Genomic DNA, 20,857 nt, shown 5'->3' with positions numbered 1-20,857 from the left:
GTGTTCATAAGTTATGTGCACCTGTGTAGAGGTCAGAGGTCAATGTCAGACATCTTCCTCAATCACTGCCCATGTTGTTTTGATATACACTGTGTGTGTGTTCAGTGTACATCCGTGATTGTATGTGGGGACTGTGTATATGTACATACAGGTGCATGTATAAGGTGCTTGTGTGTGCAGATTTGTGTAGAAGTCACTCTCCACCTTATCTTCCAGGACAGGGTCTCTCACTGAACCTGAAGCTCATCAGTTTGCCTAGACTCCTGGACCTCCCAGCTCCAGCGATCCATGGGCTGGAGAGTTTGCTCAGTGGTTAAGAGCACTTGTTCTTGTCAAAGATCCAGGTTTGATTCCCAGCACCCACATGGAGGCTCAGCACCTCTTCAAGTTCCAACCACTGAAGTGGTGTACAGACACAGACACACAAAATAATAAAAATATATCTTAAAAAAAAAAAAAAAGCGTTTCCGCGTTGCCCTGGGGATGGGTCCATATGGCGTTGTTCTTGATTCCCGTCATAACTTAAAGGGAAACTTCAATGTCCGGAGCTCTTGACGTCCTGCAGATGAAGGAGGAAGAGGTCTTCGAATTCCTTGCTGCAGGAGCCCACCTTGACTTTCAGATGGAGCAGTACATCTACAAAAGGAAAAGTGATGGTATCTACATCGTAAAGCTGAAGAGGACCTGGGAGAAGCTGTTGCTGGCAGCCCGAGCCACGGTTGCCATTGAGAACCCCGCTGATGTCAGCCTTATCTCCTCCAGGAACACTGGGCAGCGAGCTGTGCTGAAATTTGCTGCAGTAACCGGAGCCGTTTCACTCCTGGCACCTTTACCAACCAGATCCAAGCAGACAGACTCCCGGGAGCCACGGCTTCCAGTGGTCACTGACCCCAGGGCTGACCACCAGCCCCTCACAGAGGCGTCTACGTCAACCTGCCCACGGTTGCTCTGTGTAACACAGACTCTCTTCTGCACTACGTGGACATTGCCATCCGATGCAACAGCAAGGGAGCTCACTCAGAGGGTCTGATGTGGTGGATGCTGGCCCGGGAGGTACTCTGCATGCGTGGCACTATCTCCCGTGAGCACCCATGGGAAGTAATGCCTGACCTTTACTTCCACAGAGACCCAGAGGAGATTGAGGCGGAGGAGCAGGATGCTGCCGAGAAGGCTGTGACCAAGGAGGAATTTCAGCGCCTGAGTTCACTGCTGCTCAGCCAGAGGAGGCCGACTGGTCTGAGGGTGTGCAGGTGCCCTCCTACCCATCCAGTAGTTTCCTATTGAAGATTGGAGTTCCCAGCCAGTCACTGAGGACTGGTCAGCAGCTCCCACAGCGCAGGCCACACCACTGAGTGGTCCTGAGCTGCTCTGCAGACACTCGAGCAAAGGGAAAAAAGGTGGAAGAAAAATAAAGTTCCTACAAGCTGGGGGAGGGGGGGAGCTCCAGAGATCCTCTTTTGTCTGTCTCCCCAGAGTTAGGATTACACCACACAAAGCTTTTTTTTTTTTTTTTTTTTTTTCATGTGTGTGGAGAAGAAAGCTTTATTTAATCCCAGGCTTGGGGAAATAAGAGACTGTCCTAAAGGAAAATAGTCCACATTTTCCAAGGGGATAGTCTTAAAAGTTTCTCATACAGTGATGGATGAAGATTCCTGCCAATGTGATCGCTAGGGATAGAACATCTCTCGTGCTTGTAATAGCAAACACTTTACAGGTTATATTATGTTTTAATATTGCTCTTTTCTTTGTGGTAATAATTATTATTTAAGTATTTTAAGGGTAAACTGGATAATTGTTATATAAAATATTGTATACTTAATTTTAAAAAATATTATTTTGCTAGGTAGGGTGGCAAGTTCCAGGCCAGGCTCCAAAGCAATAAAGAGAAACTCTGTCTCAAAAAAAAAAAAAAAAAAAAAAAAAAAGTTGTTTCAAAGAACAATTGACTGATAAGATTTAAAACTCACACGCTTTCGCTGGGCGTAGGTAGTGCACACCTTTAATAACAGAACTCAGGAGGCAGAGGCAGGTGGATCTCTGTGAGTTCGAGGCCAGCCTGGTCTACATAGCAAGTGCCAGGATAGGCTCCAAAGCTACAGAGAAACCCTGTCTCGAAAAACAAACAAACAAAAAAACAAAACAAAACAACAACAACAAAAAGTCACACCCATTCAGACAAAGTGGCTATGCCTGTACTCCTATCACAAGGAAGATGAAGCAGGAGTATCACTGTGAGAAGCAGGCTAGCCTGGACACATGGTGAAGTCTGAGCTAGCCTGGGCGACAGAATAAGACCCTGCCCCAAACAAAATAAGAATGTATTAATAGGAACAGTGGGGAATCTCTCCCCAACTCTTGCTCTCTATGCTGCCCAGTCCCAGTCCTCACAACTAGAACACACAGACAGCCATTCCTAGACTCTTAACTAGTTATTTAGGGGTTTTCTTTTGCGGTGGGGGGCGGGGGGGAAACGGGGAGGGGGGCCTGGAGACAAGGTGTCCTGCATGCTAACAAACTCTCAGTGATCACATGCTAGTCCCTAGCAAACACATGCCTCTTTAGCGCCATGGCTAGTGTATTCCAGGGTGTGAATACAAAACAGGCAAGGCCCTCAACTGAAGAAATAGATAGAGAAAATGTGGTACATTTACATAATGGAGTACTATTCAGCAGAAAAAAAAAAACAATGGAATCTTGAAATTTGCAGGAAAATGGATGGAACTAGAAGAAACCAATCTGAGCGAGGTAACCCAATCACAAAAAGACAAACATGATATGTACTCACTCATATGTGGATTTTAGACATAGAGTAAAGGATTACCAGCCTACAATCCACACTGCCAGAGAAGCTAGTAAACGAGGAGAACCCTAAGAGAGACATACATGGTCCCCTGGAGAAGGGGAAAGGGTCGAGATCTCCTGAGCAAATTGGGAGCACGGGAAGAGGGGGGAGGGAGCTAGGAGAATGAGAAGGGGTGAAAAGGAGGGGTACGGAGGATATGAGGGAGCAGAAAGGTTGAGTCGGGGGAAGAATAGAAGATAACAAGATACCATACTAGAGGGAGACATTTTAGGTTTACAGAGAAATCAGGCACTAGGGAAATGTCTGGAGATCTACAAAGATGACACCAGCTAACAATCTAAGCAACAGAGGAGAGGCTACCTTAAATGCCCTCCCCTGATAATGAGATTGATGACTGACTTATATGCCACCCGATAGCCCTCATCCAGCAGCTGGTGGAAGTAGAAGCAGACACCACAACTAATCACAGAACTGACCTGGAATCCAGTTGCAGAGAAGGATGAATGAAGAGCAAAGGGGCCCAGACCAGGCTGGTGAAACCCACAGAAATAGCTGTCCTGAACAATGGGAGCTCTTGGTCCCCAGACTGACAGCTGGGATACCAGCATGGAACTGATCCAGACCCCAGGAACATGGGTTTCAGTGAGGAGACCTCGGAAATCTACGGGACCTCCTGTAGTAGATCAGTACTTATCCCTAGCATAGGTGTGGACTTTGGGAGCCCATTCCACATAGAGGAATACTCCCTGAGCCAAGACACACGGGGGTGGGCCTAGGCCCTATCCCAAAGGATACGATGGACTCTGATGACACCCTATGGAAGGCCTCACCATCCAGGGGGAGCAGAAAGGATATGTGGTATGTAGGGTTTTAGTTGTGGAGGGGTGGTAGGGAAGGAGGGGAGGGAGAGGGAACTGGGATTGACATGTAAAACAATCTTGTTTCTAATTCAAATAGAAAAAAAATCTGCAAAAACAAAACAAAACAAAACAAAAACAGGCAAAGCTTCTCAGCTGGCCTTGGCATACTTTGTAGCCCCAGCTACTCAGGAGGCCTAGACAGAGGGAGTGCTTGAACCCAGGAGTCCAAGGCCAGACTGAACAAAATTTCTGGCCGGTGGAGCTCAGTCTGCTGCAGTGGTAATCAGCAGAGGCAGTGTTAGCCCCCAGGTGTTCCATGGTGTCTAGAGACATGTGGAGTTCCTAAAGTGGGGGAGGGAGCATTTCCAACCTTACTCCTGACACTTCCTGGATAAGAGCCAAAGATGCTGCTGGACCTTGGACAATGCACTGGCCACTCCCACAAGGAAGTGTCTGACCCAGTGTAGATAATGGAGAGTTGGGAAACCTGGTTTAGCAAGACAGAGAGCAGTTCAAATGTGCTGTGGAAGAAGTTTCCTCTTGAGGCTTAGAGGTATGGTCTCTGGATCAGGGTGGGGGGGAAAGGAGGGGTGAGGGCACGGGGTGGAAGGGTGAGGCAAAGGGACTAGCAAGAGCAATGGCCTGGGGGTATGAAAGAACCCGAACTCCTTGGGAAGGATGAATAATGATTTTTTTTTTTTTTTTTTTTTTTTTTTTTTTTTTTATCTAGTAGGGCTGGGAAGGGAACCTAGGCTTCACCCACTTTAGATAAGGGCTCTCTAACCTTGAACCACTAGACTAATAAAAGCTGTGTGAAGTAGGGGTGGGTGGGGTCCGAGGCAGTTGGAGGGGCGTGATGGTTTATACCTTAATCCCAACATTCAGGAGGCAAAAGCAGGCTGATCTCTGAGAGTTCAAGGTCAGTCTAGATTCAGTCTAGATTACATAGTGAGTCCAGACCAAGGAAACTATGGTGTGTGAATAGAAACTGTGTGGCAAGGCCAGAGACTGGGGTGGACCAGACTAGGAGAGCTTCAGGCCAAACCAAAAGACTCTGGATCTATAGAACAGGGAGTCACCAGTTACCAGTCACCAGAAAGAATGAGATCACCAAGATGTGCCTCTTGGAAAATCTACTCAGAGCTCCATGGAGGAGTGATGGTGGCGGAGAAAGCTTGTAGATTCAAGATACCTTTATTCAGATAAATACCAGCCAAGCACAAGCCAGAGCGTGCCCACAGGTCGCAAACTAGCATGGCCAGAGAGAAGGGCCTTTCCACGTGTCCGGTCCCTTAAGAATTGTCCCCAAGTCATCCTGGACCTCCCCGACCACGCCCTCACAGGCCTGTCCAAGCACACCTGTCCAGCTACTAGGAGGCAGGGCTACAGTGTCTCCCTACAATTCCCCCTTTAGTCTAAATGAGTATTAAAACTTAATAGTATAAAACATCCAAAATTAACAATCATAAAGGTGAAATACAAGAAGATACAATAATCTGCTATTGCACATCCTAACTATGTCTATTCCGGCTGAGCCCTAAAGTCATGTGGAAAGGGTGTCTAACTTGAACACCTCTTTCCATTCCCAACTCTAAACAATAAGAAAGTTATTCCGAACTAGGCTTACATTACCCTAATAAACAATAATGGGGAGCGGGGGCGTAGCATCTTCTAAGTTACTTCCTGCTGAAATGGGACGATGGTAGCCTTGTGGGGTCCTGTGGGGAAAAAAAATGTTAGTACAGGGAACGTCTCTAATGGGTTATCTCCAGTCCATGTTAGATGGGATTTGCTTGACTGAAGATCTAGGTTGAAATCCTAAACTTGATTGAAGTCAGTACTCGAGGCTCTGGTCAGAGTGTCAGTTGAAACGGAGTAAGTTGGATCCAGTGCAGTTGAAGAGGTATGGCCCAATTCCTTTTCCGGAGCATCCAGGGATTGTCGTCAGGCAGGTCTTCAGTGGCTGTATGGGACTCAAACATAAGTGTCAGCAGAGAAATGTTTGCTTGCACATGTGTGTGAACTGGGAAAGGCAACCATTGAAAAACGACAATTATGAGAGGGTGTAGGCCTTGAAAGAAAGAGCCAAGAAAAACAATGTCTCCCTACAGAGGAGGGATTGGATGGGGTCAGGTTTGCCATAGGCAGAAGAGTCAGAAAACCATGGTAACAATCCAGCTCAGAAGTGACAAGAACAGTAGTAAACAGGAGGTGGTGAGTCCAGGGTTTAAAAGGCAAAGTAGAATCAGGGTTTGGGCTAAGAAGGAACATAGGATGACTCCTTGTGTCTGCTGTACCTGCAGCAAGTAGACAGAACGGCCATAGTGCACAGTACACAACAAAAGAAGGAACAGAGGAGGACAGGACAGGAAGACTCATGACTCAATGGTTAAGACTATGTACTGAGCCTAGTTCTGGGATTAAAAGCCTGCACCACCACCACCCAGCTCAATACGCATTCTAAACCACTGAGCCATGAATTTTCTCTGGCCTATGAACTTTGTTTTTTGATACAGGGGGTCTCATGTAGACTAGGCTGTTCTCAAACTTGCTATGTAGCTTAGACTGGCCTAGAATATGTTCCTCAGCTCCATGGGAAGTATTCAGGAGGTCAGTAAAATAAATCCAGATCCTCCTACCTCTCCCTCTCCAGAGCTAGGATTACAACAGACAAGCATTACTATGCCAGGCTCAGATGTGTTTGTGGTACCGGGAATTGAGTCTAAGGTATTGAGCGTGCTAGGAAAGTGTTCAACCAAGGGAGAATGTTTGTGACCTGGCTGAGTTTCAGTTCCTGGTAACACTAGTGAATGACTGTCAGGTGAGTACTCTGCCTTGCTGTGTGCTTTGTTCCGGGCTAGCACACATGTTTCCGAGGCATTGACAAGTAACTGTCAGTTGAGTTTGGTGGTGCAAGCCTTTAATCCCAGCACTCAGGAGGCAGAGGCAGGCAGAGCTCTGAGTTTGAGGCCAGCCTGGTCTACAGAGCAAGTTCAAGGATAGCCAGAGCTGTACAGAGAAACCCTGTCTCAAAACCCTGCCCCACAAAGAGAGAGACAGAGAGAAACAATAACCTGAGAGAAACAAGACCTGAGTGTAAGTAAGGTGGTCTGTGGGAAATTCGGAAAAGGGGGTAGGTAGAGAGTGAAGTCCCAAGGGAAGAAGATGCTGTAAAATGTTAGTGTGCAATGCTATAAAATGTGCAATGCTGAAAGCTGAATTCTCCGACTCTTAACTGTTTTTATTTCTTCTGGACACATAGACTTGACTGCTCTCATTTTCTTCCCTGTAACGTGAGCTTTCTCTGGCCGGGCTAGGTCCCACTGCCCTTCTCTGCCCCGAAGAAACACAAAGATGCTATATTAGTTATCAACCTGTTGGCTGGCGACTTGGGCTTCTTCTCTGTGGACACACCGAGCATTTGACATGTAGGACGCCAGAGGAGTAAGAGGTCCCTGGACCTTTCTCTGGTAAGATAAGACCACGTGGAAATACATTGATTAGTAGTTATGGGTTAAGAATAAGAAGCCCAGGCTGGAGAGGTAGCTGAGAGGTTAATAGCACTGGCTGTTCTTCCAGAGGTCCCGAGTTCAATTCTTAGCAACCACATTGTAGCTCACAACTATCTATAAAGAGATCTTGTGCTCTCTTCTGTCATGAAGGCATACGTGCAGGCAGAACACTGTACACATAATAATATAATAAATAAATAAAATCTTAAAAAAATGAAGAAGCCCAAGTCACCAGCCTGTTTGTCCCTGCTTATATTCTGATTCTGCCCAGCTTTGTCACTTTCTGCCTGACCAATCAGCCAATCAGTGTTTTATTCATTAACCAATAAGAGAAATATATACACAGAAGGACTTCCCCCATCACTTCCCTGTTAGCATCTTGATTCCTTTTTGTTGAAGCTTATTTATTTATTTGTATGAGGGATGGGGTGCATGCATGCAACTTTTGGAAGTCAGTTCTCTCCTTCTGCCAGGATTGAACTCAGGTCATTGTCAGCCTTGGTGGCAATCACCATCATCTATCTGTAGCCTCGAAAGCATTCTAGTCACTTGAAAAACAAAATTTAAAACCTGAAAGGCCAGCAGGCACATACACTCATACAAAACAAATAAATCTTTAAAATATTTTACGTAATAAAAATTTGCCTTTTTTTTTTTTTTTTTTTTGCTTTTTTTTTCTAGACAGGGTCTCACTATGTGGCTCTGGCTGGCTTGGAACTCACAGAGATCTGCCTGCCTCTGCCTTCTGAGTGTTGGGATTAAGTGTACCATTCTACCTGGCTTAAAAATTAATTTTAGGAGGCTGGAGAGATGGCTCGGCGGTTAAGGGCACTGACTGTTTTTCCAGAAGAACCTGGTTCAATTCCCAGCACCCACATGACAGCTCACAGCTGTCTGTAACTAACTCCAGTTCCTGGGGACCCCGACACCCATGGCAAAACACCAATGCACATAAAATAAAAAAGAGAATTAAAAAAAATTAATTTTAGCCAGGCCGTAGTGGTGCATGCCTTTAATCCCAGCACTCGGGAGGCAGAGGCAGGCTGATCTCTGTGAGGCCAGCCTGGTCTCCAGAGCAAGTGCCAGGACAGCCTCCAAAGCCACAGAGAAACCATGTCTCAGAAAGAAAGAAAGAAAGAAAGAAAGAAAGAAAGAAAGAAAGGAAGGAAGGAAGACATTAGTTGGGATAAGGTATGATAAATAAAACAGCAAAGTGATAGGGTTTGGTTGATTGGCTGTTTTGTTTTTTTGAGATATGATGTCATATATTTCAGATGACCTAGAACTTGTTGTGTAGCTGATGAGGACCTTGAAGATTCTTTTGCCTCTACATCCCTGGTGCTGAGATTTGTTGTTTTGGTATTATTACTTTTCTTTCTTTCTTTTTTTTTTTTTTGACACAGGGCTTCCCTGTGAAGTTCCAGCTGTCTGGAACTCACTCTGTAGATGAGGCTAGCCTCACACTCACAGAGATCTGCCTACCTCTTATCTCCTGGGCAGAGTACTGGGATTAAAGGAGTGTGCCACCACCACCACCTAGCCATATTATTACATTTTAATTTATCTATTTATGTGCATGTGTGTGGGTGTACATGTGTGCATATGTGTTGCCAGTATATTGATAAGCAGCTCAGAGGCCAAATTGTGGAGCTGTTTCTCTCCACTCATGATGTGGGATCCAGGGATGGAACTCAGACGACTGAGCCATTAAGCTTGGCAGCCTACCCACTCAGGCATCTCGCTGACCCTGTTTTGGTTTGTGTTTTGTTGTTTTTTTGTTGGTGGTGGCGGTGGTGGTGGTGGTGGTGGTGGTGGTGTTTTTGTTTTTGTTTTGTTGTTGTTGTTGTTGTTTTTGTTTTTTTTGGTTTTGTTTTTTCAAGGAAGGTTTTATCTGTGTAATAGCCCTGGCTGCCCTGGAACTCACTATGCAGACCAGGCTGGTTTCAAATTCATGGAGATCTACCTATCACTGGATCCCCAGCGCTGGGACTAAAGGTGTGTGCTACCTTGCCAAGCTTGTTGGGTTTTGTTTTGTTTTCCTTTGTTTTTGGAGACAGGGTCTCTTTATGTAGGCCCCGGCTGTCCTGGAACTAGCTCTGTAGACCAGGCTGGCCTGGAACTCACAGAGATCTGTCTGCCTCTGCCTCCCAAGTGCTGGTGGGATTAAAGGCATATGCAATCACTGCCCAGACAAGCATGGATATTCTTAAACAGGGTTTAGTTCCTTTATGAGTGGTAATGATCAAGCAGAGGTAAGTGAAGGTCTGCCAGAGATTCTACACTATATGACACGTGACCACGTGACTATAACATTTTCCTAATTAGGACGCTATAATTCTATTACCTTTTCAGGGTATCAGCTAATGCTCTCTGCAAATGTGGCATGGCCTGTGCACTCTCACATACAGACACTAAATGGCCATCCTGGCATGATGGCAGGCAGGCACGGCACTGGAGCAGTAGCTGAGAGCTTACACTTGATCCACAAGCAGAGCGTCCTAAGTGGGAATGCCATGGGCTTTTGAAACATCAAAGTCTGCACCCAGTAACACTTTTCTCTAAAAGGTCACGTCTCCTAATCCTTCCCCAATGGCTCAAACATATGAGCCTATGGGGCCCACTCTCATTTAAACCCCCAGAGAAGTGCAGGTAGCTTAGTTGACATACGTAAGGCTCTCTGGGGGAATCACGGGTACAACCTGCATTTGGTCACCATAGCTCATACATAATTTCAGGCCACATTAAAAACCCACCATGGGCCAACAAGTTGGCTTAGTGGGTACAGATGCTTGTCACTCAAGTCTGTCAACCTGAGTTCAAGCCCCAGAACCCACATTAGGTGCAAAGAAGAAAACTGACTCCACTGTTCCCTCCAGATGTACATAATAAATTTTTTTAAACAGCCACAGAGACAAAATTAGGCTTTATGTGTCTGTGGTTTCTGTTTTCACTGGATTTCCTATCTAATTTTGTGAACAGTTTCATTGATGTCATTCTTGAGTCATACTTAATAAACAAGGCGGGATAACTAGCAAGAAAGACAGAAGAATGCAACCAGTTCACCTGCCTAAGACCAAGATGTTTTGCAACCAAACTCCCTCAGGGAGAAGTGGAGATGACTAAATGATGACTTTATGCCCAACCGCTGTACAAAGCAGGATGACAGCAATGCTGAGAGCTGGGAGCCGCAAGCAGACCAGCGTGGCACGTTGCTATAACTGCAGAGGGCAGCCTGGGCTGGCAAAGGGAGAAAGGCTATGTACAAACAACTCGTATCATTGACTCAGCTCCCTGTGGTGATCACAAGCTCAAAGAGCTGCCAGCCTCAACTTGTTCCTTGTCTTTGAAGGATAACCAGGTTTCTCTGGTCATAGCAAAACACCCAGACAGCTCCTGCAAGGGGTGCCAGTTCTGCCAAGGATATATAGAGATACCAGGCAATACACAGGGACATCTGACCAATGTATACATTTTCTGTTTGTTTTTTAAAATTTCTATTTATTTATGTTTTATTTGAGTCAGGGTTTCTCTGTGTATCCCTGATCATCCTGGAACTCACCCTGTAGACCAGACTGGCCTCGAACTCAGATATCTGCCTGCCTCTGCCTCATGAGTGCTGGGAATAAAAGGCGTGTACCACCTGGCTTCTGTTTGATTTTTAAGACTTTTAATTTTATTTTATGCATGTATTTTGCCTCCATGAATATAAGTATAGTGTGAGTGTGTGTGTGTGTGTTGCTCACAGAGGCTAAAAGAGGGTGTTAGATTCCCTGGAACTGGAACTGTCGTTACAGATGGTTGTGAGCCACCATGGAGGTGCTGAAATCGAACTGTTGTCCTCTGGAAGAGCAGTGCTCTTAAACTGTTGAGCCCCATGGCTGTTTGAGGTTTGTTTGTTTTTAGACATGGTTTTACTATATACCTCTGGCTATCCTAGAACTCTCTATGTAGCCCAGGCTGTCTTTAAACTCACAATCAGACTGCCTGGGTCTCAGAGTGTTGAAATTAAAGGTGTGCATGCCACTGCTCCTGGCTCCTGTATAAAAATCAATGCATGTTTGCAAAAGTCAGATTTATAGACTCAGGCATGGTGGTGAATACCTGACTAGAGTTCCAGTTATTTAGAAGATGATTTGAAGTCATCCTCCTGGGCTATATGAGACTTGTCTCAATAGACAGACAGACAGACAAACAGACAGACAGACAGACAGACAGAATGAAAGAGGTGCTGCCCATGATTAAGGATCTTCCAGAGGCCCCTAGTTCACTTCGTAGCACCCACACCAGGCAGCTCAGCACCACTTATAATTCTAGGTTGAGGGGATCCAGCAGGTCTGGTCTCCAAGGATGCCTGCCCTCCCATGCATTTACTTCCACAGAGCTGATACATGCAGAACTAAAAGTAAAATTTTGTTTGTTTAAAGAAAGAAAAGAAAAAGAATTGCAAATTTTTAGAAGACAACATTAGGTGATTCAGAGGGTGTTATGAACTTCGCCTAAGCTGTGAATGTGGCAGGCAAGTCTCTATGACTTAGCTCTCCATTACAGTCTCCATTTTAAATATTATCAATACAAAACATAGTCATTGATGAAAATCAGAGAACTAGACTTTTTAAAATTTACTTTAATGGCAGTCAGGCTTCTTAGCCCTTGTGAGTCTAAGGCAGGAGGCACCTCCATGAGTTCCAGGTGCTCAAGATCAGAAGAGGGCTTAGGATTCCCGGGAAATGGAGTTACAGATGATCAACCATGTGCATGGTGGGAACTGAACCTGGATCCTCTGCAAGAGCATTAAGAGCTCTTAACTGCTGAGCCATCTCTCCTGCCCCTATTTATTTAATTTTTAAGTTATTGAGACAGGATTTTACTACGTTAACTGGCCTCAAACTTGAAATCCTCCTGTCTCAGCTTCTGAGTGCTAAGATTACAGTGTGACTGTTTTTAAGACAGTATGAACTCACACATTCCATTTCCTTATTCAAATAAATTAAAACTGGGCTCTGCTTCATGCCCCTGTGTTGAGGGAATGAATTGCTCAATAAGATGGCCTCTGTTCCCAGCAGCCCTTTGGTGAGGTCACAGAAGTATCCCCAGGGTGCTAGGAGCTCCCTTAATTAGCACACCTGAGAGCAAGGCCACACTGTGTTGACTAGCTGCAGCCTGGCCTCAAGGCTCCTCTTCATACTGTGGCCCGAGCATGGAAAAACACTGGGGCTTCCTTTTTCCTCCTGAACACAGTGGGGAGTCATGAGAACTTGACAAAAGAAGTCTCCAGAACATTAATGAAAAACAAACACTGGAAACTCCATACAGCAGAGCCCAGCATGAGATCCTGCTTCCCCTATGCCCTCCCAGGAAATAGGCCACCACAATAGGGGTGGAGCTGGGCTAGGTGTGACCTGGATAGGGAAGCAGCCTCCAAGGGTATACCCAAGAACACCCAGAGCCTTGAAAGAGCCCATGGCTCTTATATTCATCTCCTCAGGTGCCTGAGTATCCTTCAGTATCTCCCTACTCCAGAATCAAGACCAGTTTTTCCTTCCTGGTGTTTTATGTGGAAATTCCCTGCTCCAGATTCTGTGGGAGAGAGAGAGCATGTGTAAGGGGCCAGGCCTTGAATCAATCTGTCTTCCTTGATTCTAGTCTACATTCAGTCCACATTGCCTCATGTAAAGGGATGTTTCTGTCCCTTCTGGTCCTGCAGCCATTTAGTCCCAAATAAACACGCGGAGGCTGCTATATTAATTATAAGCTATTTGGCCAATGGCTCAGGCTTCTTATTGGCTAGCTCTCTCTTAATTACTAACTCATTTCCATTAATCTATGTATCTCTATGTGGTCTTGGCTTACTGGAGAGTGCCCAGGCCTCCCTTTCCAGTAGCTACATGGTGTCTCTTCACTCTGCCTCCTACCTTTCTCTATCCCTGTTTGGATTTCCTGCCTGAGTAAATCCTGCCTGTCCATTGGCTGAAACAGCTTTACTCATCAACCAATAATTTAATTGTTTTATAAAGCTGGGCCTGGTTGACCTGTAATCCCAGGACTTAGAGAGCCTGAGCCTGAGTGCAAGGCCTACCTGGGCTTCTTAGTGAGCGCCACCGCCTCCTCCTCCTCCTCCTCTTTTTCTTTTTTCTTTTCTTTTTTTTTTTTTTTTTTTTTTTTTTGGTTTTTCGAGACAGGGTTTCTCTGTGTAGCTTTGGAGCCTGTCCTGGTACTCGCTCTGGAGACCAGGCTGACCTTGAACTCACAGAGATCCTCCTGCCTCTGCCTCCTGAGTGCTGGGACTAAAGGCGTGCACCACCACTGCCCAGCTAAGAACTCTCTTTTATTCCTGCAAATGTTCCTCTAACCTCCACACAAGTGGTAACACACATGTCTATACATGCACATGTATACAAAACAAATAACTGTAACAAAGGCTGGCACCAACATGCTCAGTTTAGGCTTTTTCTATTTGTTGGTTGATCCAGTGAACTCCCAGATATAAGAGAACAATAGGATGGGAGAACCTGGGATGCTAAGTCCTTGCTTTTCCACAGAAAAGGGCAAGAAATGCTTAGCAGGGCTCGTGGGGTGAACTCAATGGCACAATGTGCCAGAACTACCCAAGACAAGAAAACACTCAGCAATTGTGCAGGCCTTTCTTATACACTCAGTCAATGGGCTTCAGCTGTAGCTATCCTAGAGGAGCAATGATGATTAATCATTCATTCTGACTGTTGAACAATCACTGACCCTACCAGTACCTTCCTTGGGTGACTCTGCAACTACAAAGCCCTAGGAAGGATTATTTTTATATGTGTGAGTTTTGGGCTCCTAGTACGTGTGTGCACCACGAGGCCGGAACAAGGCTTAGGATCCCCTGGAACTGTAATTAAGAGGGCATTGTGAGCCTCCACATGGTGCTGGGAACCAAACCTATGGTCTCCACAGGAACAGGAAATGTTCTTAAGCACTCTTTAGCACCATCAATAGTTTTTACAGTTCACCATCCAACTTTTACCTGGAAGGATTGGTTGTAAAATTAGGTTTCCAATGTGTACATGGGATGTGTTCTATGGGGCAAGGATGAGCTGGCCCTATTTCTCAGTTGAGTGCTAGCCTGGCATGCTCAAAGTTCTGGGTTCCATCACCAGCACTTTCGGGGAGAAAACCAAAGGGACAAAACTGGCACTCAAAACAGAGATACTTTCAAAGCTCCTAACTTCAGTAGCAAGCACAAAGTCTGCAAATTTCTGTTTTCCAAAATTAATTAAAATATTTAATACCCCATGCCTTGTGGTGGTGGTGCACACTTCAATCCCAGCACTCAGGAGGCAGAGACAGGCAAATCTCTGACGTCAAGGCCAATCTGGGCTACAGACCAAGTTCCAGGACAGCCAAGGCTGCACATAGAAACCCTATTTCAAAACACATAACAAATAAAACAACAACAACAAAAACATTTGATAGCTCCTAGTGTTTGCCTCCACAGGGAGAGGCCATCAGATGGGAATCTCTTTAGGTCTATCACATTTGTGAACGCTCTCACTATGATCCAGAAGGACAATGGAAACATCTCTCAGTCTGTCTATTTACCAGGCATGTTGGTGTCTTAGGTTTAATCATCTAAATTTCACACCTCAGTAATAGGTTATCATCCCCTACTTTTCCTTTTCCAGCAGCACATCTCTTCCCCCCAAAATTTCCTATTTCTTTTAAGTTTTCAACTATGCAAAGGCAAGAGCCTGAAGGCTCTGCTTCAGTTGCTGAGTGAGGTAGGAGACCACGGTAAGGCTTGATCAACCATTCAAAAGAAAAGGGGTTGATGGATCTGCCGCTGGGCAGCAAGCCCGGTCTTTGTGTTTATTTTAGCATGTCCAAACCCAGGCTTCAATCAATACCACCAAAACTAATACTGCTTCTGCAAATAGATAAAGCAAGACATGGTGGTATGTGCTTACATTCCTAGCACCAGGACATAGAGGCAGGAAGATCAAGAGTTCAAAATCATCTTCAGTTACCCAGTTAGTCCAAGGCCAGGTTGGCTTACATGAGACTGTTTCAAACAAAGACAGGAAAAGCTGGGCATATGCCTTTGTTCCCTGGACTTTGGAGGCAGAGGCAGGCAGATCTCTGAGCTCGAGGCTAGCATGGTTTACACAGCCAGTTCCAGGACATCGAGGGCTAGAGAGAAACCCTGTCAAGACCCCCCCCCCACACACACACACACAAAACACACACACACACAGGAAAAGACAAAGAAGAGAAACATTGCTAGGCATGGTAACCAAGTTTGTAATTCAGCACTTGGGAGGCAGAGGCCTGGGCTGAATGAGAGGCCTGTCTTAAAAAGAAAAGCAATGCCTTTAATACCAACAATCAAGAGACACAGGAAGGTGGATCTCTGTGAGTTCGAGCCCTGCCTGATTTACAAAGTGAGTACCAGGACAGCCAGAGCTATTATACAGAGAAAATTTGTCTCAAAGCAACAACAACAAAATAATAAAAAGTAAACAAATGATTTTTTTTAAATTGTTAGGTTTAAAAATAATGTGTGGTAGCTCATGGCTTTAATCCCAGTATTCAGAGGCCAGGAGCAAAAGGATCTCTGAGTTTGAGGCCAGCCTGGTTTACAGGGTGAAATTCAGGGATAGCTAGGGCTACACTGAGAAATGCTGTCTCAAAAAAAAAAAAAAATTAATGATGATGATGATAATAAAATAAAAAATAAAAATAATGAATTTGGAGCTGGACAAATGGTTTAGCAGTTAAGACCACTTGCTGTTCCGGCAGAGGACACAGGTTCAGTTTCCAGCACCCACATAATAGCTTACAACCATCTATAATTCCAGTTCCAGGGAATCTGATCCCTTCTTTTGGCCTCTGTGGGCACCAGGCATGCACATAGTATACAGACATACATGTAGCTAAACATTCATACCTATAAAATAAAAATAAAAAATCATTAAAGAAAATAAATTATGGGTGAAGAGATGACTCAGCAACTAAAAACATGTAATACACTTTCAGAGGACTGGAGCTCCAGTCCCAACACATTTGTTGGGTGCCTCACAACTACCTGCAATTCAAACTCTGGGGCAGTGGTTCTCAATGCTGTGACCCTTTAACACAGTTCCTCATGTGGTGACTCCCAACCATAAAATTACTTTCATTGCTGCTTCATAACTGTAATTTTGCTACTGTTATGAATGGTGATATAAATATCTGATAATCCACCGCTGTGAAAGAGTTTTTAGACCCCAAAGGGGTTGGGACCCACAGGTCAAGAACTGCTACCCTAGGGGTTTGACACCTCTGCTATCTGAGAGTACATGCATAATTCTAAAACTAAATATTCAAGCTGCCATACTCCTTAATCTCAGCACTTGGGAGGCAGAGGCAGGTGGATCTCTGTGAGTCTGAGGCCAGCCTGGTCTACAGAGTGAATTCCAAGATAGCCAGGACTACACAGAGAATCCTGTCTCAAAAAAAATCAAAACATAGCTGGGCATTGGTATAGAATGCCTTTAATCCCAGTATTTGAGAGGCAGAGGCAGGCAGATCGGAGCTGATGCCAGCCTGGTCTATAAAGTGAGTACCAGGACAGGCTCTGTAGCTACAAGGAGAAACACTTTGTCTCAAAAAACAAGAAAAAGAAATCGAAACAAAACAAAAAACCCACATTACTTTGGTTGAGGAAGTATCCAGGGTCATATACATTTGGCCTGAAACTCCTTAGCGAGTGTTTCTAATTCGTTTCATTCAACACTGAAACATTTTCTACATTTAGGCAGAAAATTCTGCTTATATAGCAAGCTCCAGGCCAGGCAAGCCTACATAGTGAAGCCCTGCATGTCTCCCCGACCCATACACACAAAAGAAAACCAAAAAAAAATTCAAACAAAATACTTGAACCAGGCATGTCGGCACATGCCAGTATTCCCAGCACTTGAGAGGTATGGAATGGAGAATCGAGAATTCAAGACCAGCCTTAGCTGCATAAGACCCTATTTTATTTGAATTTATTTATTTTATTTTATTTATTTTAGTTTTGCTAGACAGGGTTTCTCTGTAGCTTTTGGAGGCTGTCCTGGAACTTGCTCTGTAGGCCAGGCTAAGGCTCAAACTCACAGTGCTCTGTCTGCCTCTGCCTCCCAAGTGCTGGGATCAAAGGTGTGTGCCACCACCACCAGGTCAGTAACATGACTTTTAAACAGAATTCATATTCATAGGATCTGCCCACCTCTGCTTTCCAAATGCTGAGACAAAAGACATATACTAACATGCACATCTTTTTTTTTTTTTTCTAGTGTTTTTACTTCTTTGTATTTTGTGTGTGAGCATGCTTACTTGGGAGAGTACACGTGCACTGTGTGTGGAAGATGACATCATGCCCAGCTTTAACGTGGGTGCTGGGACTGGGTATCAAACTCAAGTCCTCATATGTGAGTAGCAAGCATGTTACCGTTTGAACCCTCTATCCAGTCCATGGGTTTTTGTTTTGTTTCGTGGACATGTTTCTCTGTATAGCCCTGGCTATCCTGAAACCCATTCTTCAGACCAAGCTAGTCACAACTCACAAGAGATCTGCCTGCTTCTGTCTCCAAAGTGCTGAGATCAAAGGCGTGCACCATCACTGCCCTAGCCCATTTTTGTTTGTTTTCTTTTCTTTTTGGTTTTTCGAGACAGGGTTTCTCTGTGTAGCTTTGGAGCCTATCCTGGAACTCACCCTGTAGACCAGGCTGGCCTGGAACTCATAGAGATCCACCTGCCTTTGCCTCCCGTGCTGAGATCAAAGTCATGAGCCACCACCTCCGCAGCCCATGTTTTAAAGCCCTGAATAGTCAACTGGATTTCTCACTGGGTCAGACTCTTCTCTGGGGGCTGAAGAGATGGCTCAGTGGTTAGTTGCTGCTCTATCAAGGAACTAGAGCAGAAGTTCTAACCTATGGGTCATAACAGTTTCTCAGAGGTCTCCTGTGAAACAATGTTAAACATAGATGTTTACATTATGATTTATAACAGTGGCACATTTATAATTATGAAATGGCAATGAAAATAATTTTATGGTTGGGGATCACCGTAACCTGAGAACTGTTTTAAAGGGTCACAGCATTAGGAAGGTTGAGAAATACTGGACTAGAGAGATGGTTTAGTGGTTAAGATGGCTTGCTGGCACCAGACTGTAGTGTCGCATGCCTTTAATCCCAGCATTTGGGAGACAGAGGAAGGTGGATCTCTGTGAGTTTGAGGCCAGCCTGATCTACAGATCGAGTTCCGGGATAGGTTCCAAAAGCCACAGAGAAACCCTGTCTTGAAAAAAAAGCAAAAACAAAAAAAGGAGGGCTTGCTGTCATGCCAGAGGATTTAATTTCAGTTCCCAGCACCCACACTGTGTGGTTCATAACTGCATGGCTCCAGAGGCACCCCCACACGTTGTCACACACAAGCATGGATGTGATGTATATATAGGCAAATAAAAATAATTTTTTTTTAAATCCTCATCTTTCCCAAGCCAACCTACTCTAGACATTTCAGCTTACTCAATCTTCCAGGAGCAATTAGACTCCTCCTTCCTTCACTTTTTTTTTTAGATAAGCTCCCACCATGTAACCCAAACTGTCCTGGAACTTGAGTTCCTCCTGCCTTAACCTCACAATTACAGGCATGTGCCACTACATCCAGTTTCTGCAGTGATGGGGACTGAATTGAGGACTGTTGTTGCTAATTTTTTTTTTTTACTCTAGCCCCATGTTGTAATGCCAAAATTTTGTTTGTTTTTTTTTTACTTTTACTCTTTGTGCTCTTTTGGGGGGCCTGCCACCCAGATTCTAAATCTCTCTCTCTCTCTCTCTCTCTCTCTCTCTCTCTCTCTCTTCTCTCTCTCACACACACACACACACACACACACAGAGAGAGAGAGAGAGAGAGAGAGAGAGAGAGAGAGAGAGAGAGAGAATTTGGCTTGTTTCTTGCCAGCTTTTCTTAAGTTATCCTGACTACCTTTTGCCTCTGGACTTTTTCCTTTTCTTACTTCTGTATGTCTTAATTTCATTCTTACTCCCCGGTTGGCTGGATGGTTGGGTGGCTGGTCTCTGTTGTCTTCCTCTCCTTGTTATATCTTGTTCCGTCCTCTGTTCCCAGATTTCCCCTCCTATTTATTCTCTCTGCCTGCCAGCCCTGCCCATCATTTCTCCTACCTCACTATTGGCCATTCAGCTCTTTATTAGGCCATCATCAGTGTTTTAGACAGGCAAAGTTACACAGCCTCACAGAGTTAAACAAACAAGACAAAAAAGAATGCAACACATCTTTGCATCATTAAGGCAAATGTTCCACAGCATAAACAAATGTCACACACCTTAAAATAATTTTCAACAACAGAGGGCCGTGTTCATGTCAAGTAAGCACTTATCCATGAGCTATATTCCCAACAATGGACTAGGTGATTTCTTACATCATTTATAGCTTTAGGATCATAAGTACTACAGGCACTAGAGTATACTTGGTTCACACCACACTACCAACTCTGCTACTTTACCAATTTAATTAGAAACTTCTCTAGGCCAGAGGCAGAATTTTCTACCTAAATGTACATTTCAGTCTTGAATGAAATATAGCAGAAGCAACTTGGGCCTGGTTAAGGAGTTTGAGGCCAAATGTATACGACCCTGGCCACTTGGTCAACCCAAGTAATGTGACCTTTACACTGAGTAGGGATGATCTGAGGCCAAAGGAATGACACAAGGAGCTAAAATAATTAAAAGGAAAGTTGGAGAAATTAAGAATCGCAGCTCCTTTGAGAAGAGATTAAGGGGAGAACTCATTAAGATTCCCTAGCCTCTGAATGGCACTGGGAATTGAGATGCTACAAAGCTATTTGACCTGGTGTCAAGAACAAGAGGAGATGTTACAATGAGATAGGCTCAGGCTGGAGACTCCAGGAATTCAGAGAGGAATTTTGGAGCAGAGAAGCATAAACAGGGACTAAGCAGTCCAGGGCAGCAGAGGGCTGGCTTTCAGATACAGCGTGTGGAAGAGAATGTAACAGGCAACAAAATCAGCTGAGGATTCTATTTTATTCCTCTTTAGTGCTGAGTGTGGTGTGTAGGGCTTCGTGCTTGCACCCCAGCCTTCCTGATGAGGATTTCAGTCTTGAATCAAAGAGAAAGAAAGGGTGTCGTCAACTCCCCTTTGACTCTCACCCATCAAGTACTAAGCTCAGCAACATTCAAAGTAATTTATCATGGTTTGTGGTATTAAAACAGTGTTTTGGGGCAGTGGTAGCACCCTTGTCTAGCATGACTGAGGCCCTGGATTCCAGCCCTAGTAGCATCAAAACAAAAGAAAATACAGTTGACTGTCAGATATGGCCCAATCTGGGCCAGGCATGGTGGTGCATGTCTTTATGGAGGCTGAGAGGCAGGCAGATCTCTGTGAGTTTGAGGCCAGCTTGGTCTACATAGGAAATTCCTGATCAGCCAGAGATACTTAGTGAGAACCTGTTTCAAAAAAAAAGTTCTTGGGGCTGGAGAGATGGTTCAGTGTTTAAGAGCACTGACTGCTCTTCCAGAGGACATGGATTCAATTTCTATCACATGGAAGCTTACACCTGTGTGTAACTCCAGTTCCAGGGCTTCTGACACTCTCATACAGACATTCATGCAAGCAAAATACCAGTGCACATAAAATAAAAATAA

General features: G+C 44.7%; 1 pseudogene; it reads left to right on the top strand.

Moving 5' to 3' along the window:
* The first annotated feature begins 538 nt into the window (after positions 1–538).
* LOC100757975 overlaps positions 539–20,857 on the top strand; it is a 32,181-nt pseudogene continuing 11,862 nt past the window's right edge.

The sequence above is a fragment of the Cricetulus griseus genome, chromosome 8 (genome assembly GCF_003668045.3).
Source record: "Cricetulus griseus strain 17A/GY chromosome 8, alternate assembly CriGri-PICRH-1.0, whole genome shotgun sequence".
In the NCBI taxonomy this organism is placed as follows: domain Eukaryota; kingdom Metazoa; phylum Chordata; class Mammalia; order Rodentia; family Cricetidae; genus Cricetulus; species Cricetulus griseus.
Note: the sequence above shows the minus strand (reverse complement) of the source record. Positions and strands in the feature narration are given on the sequence as shown.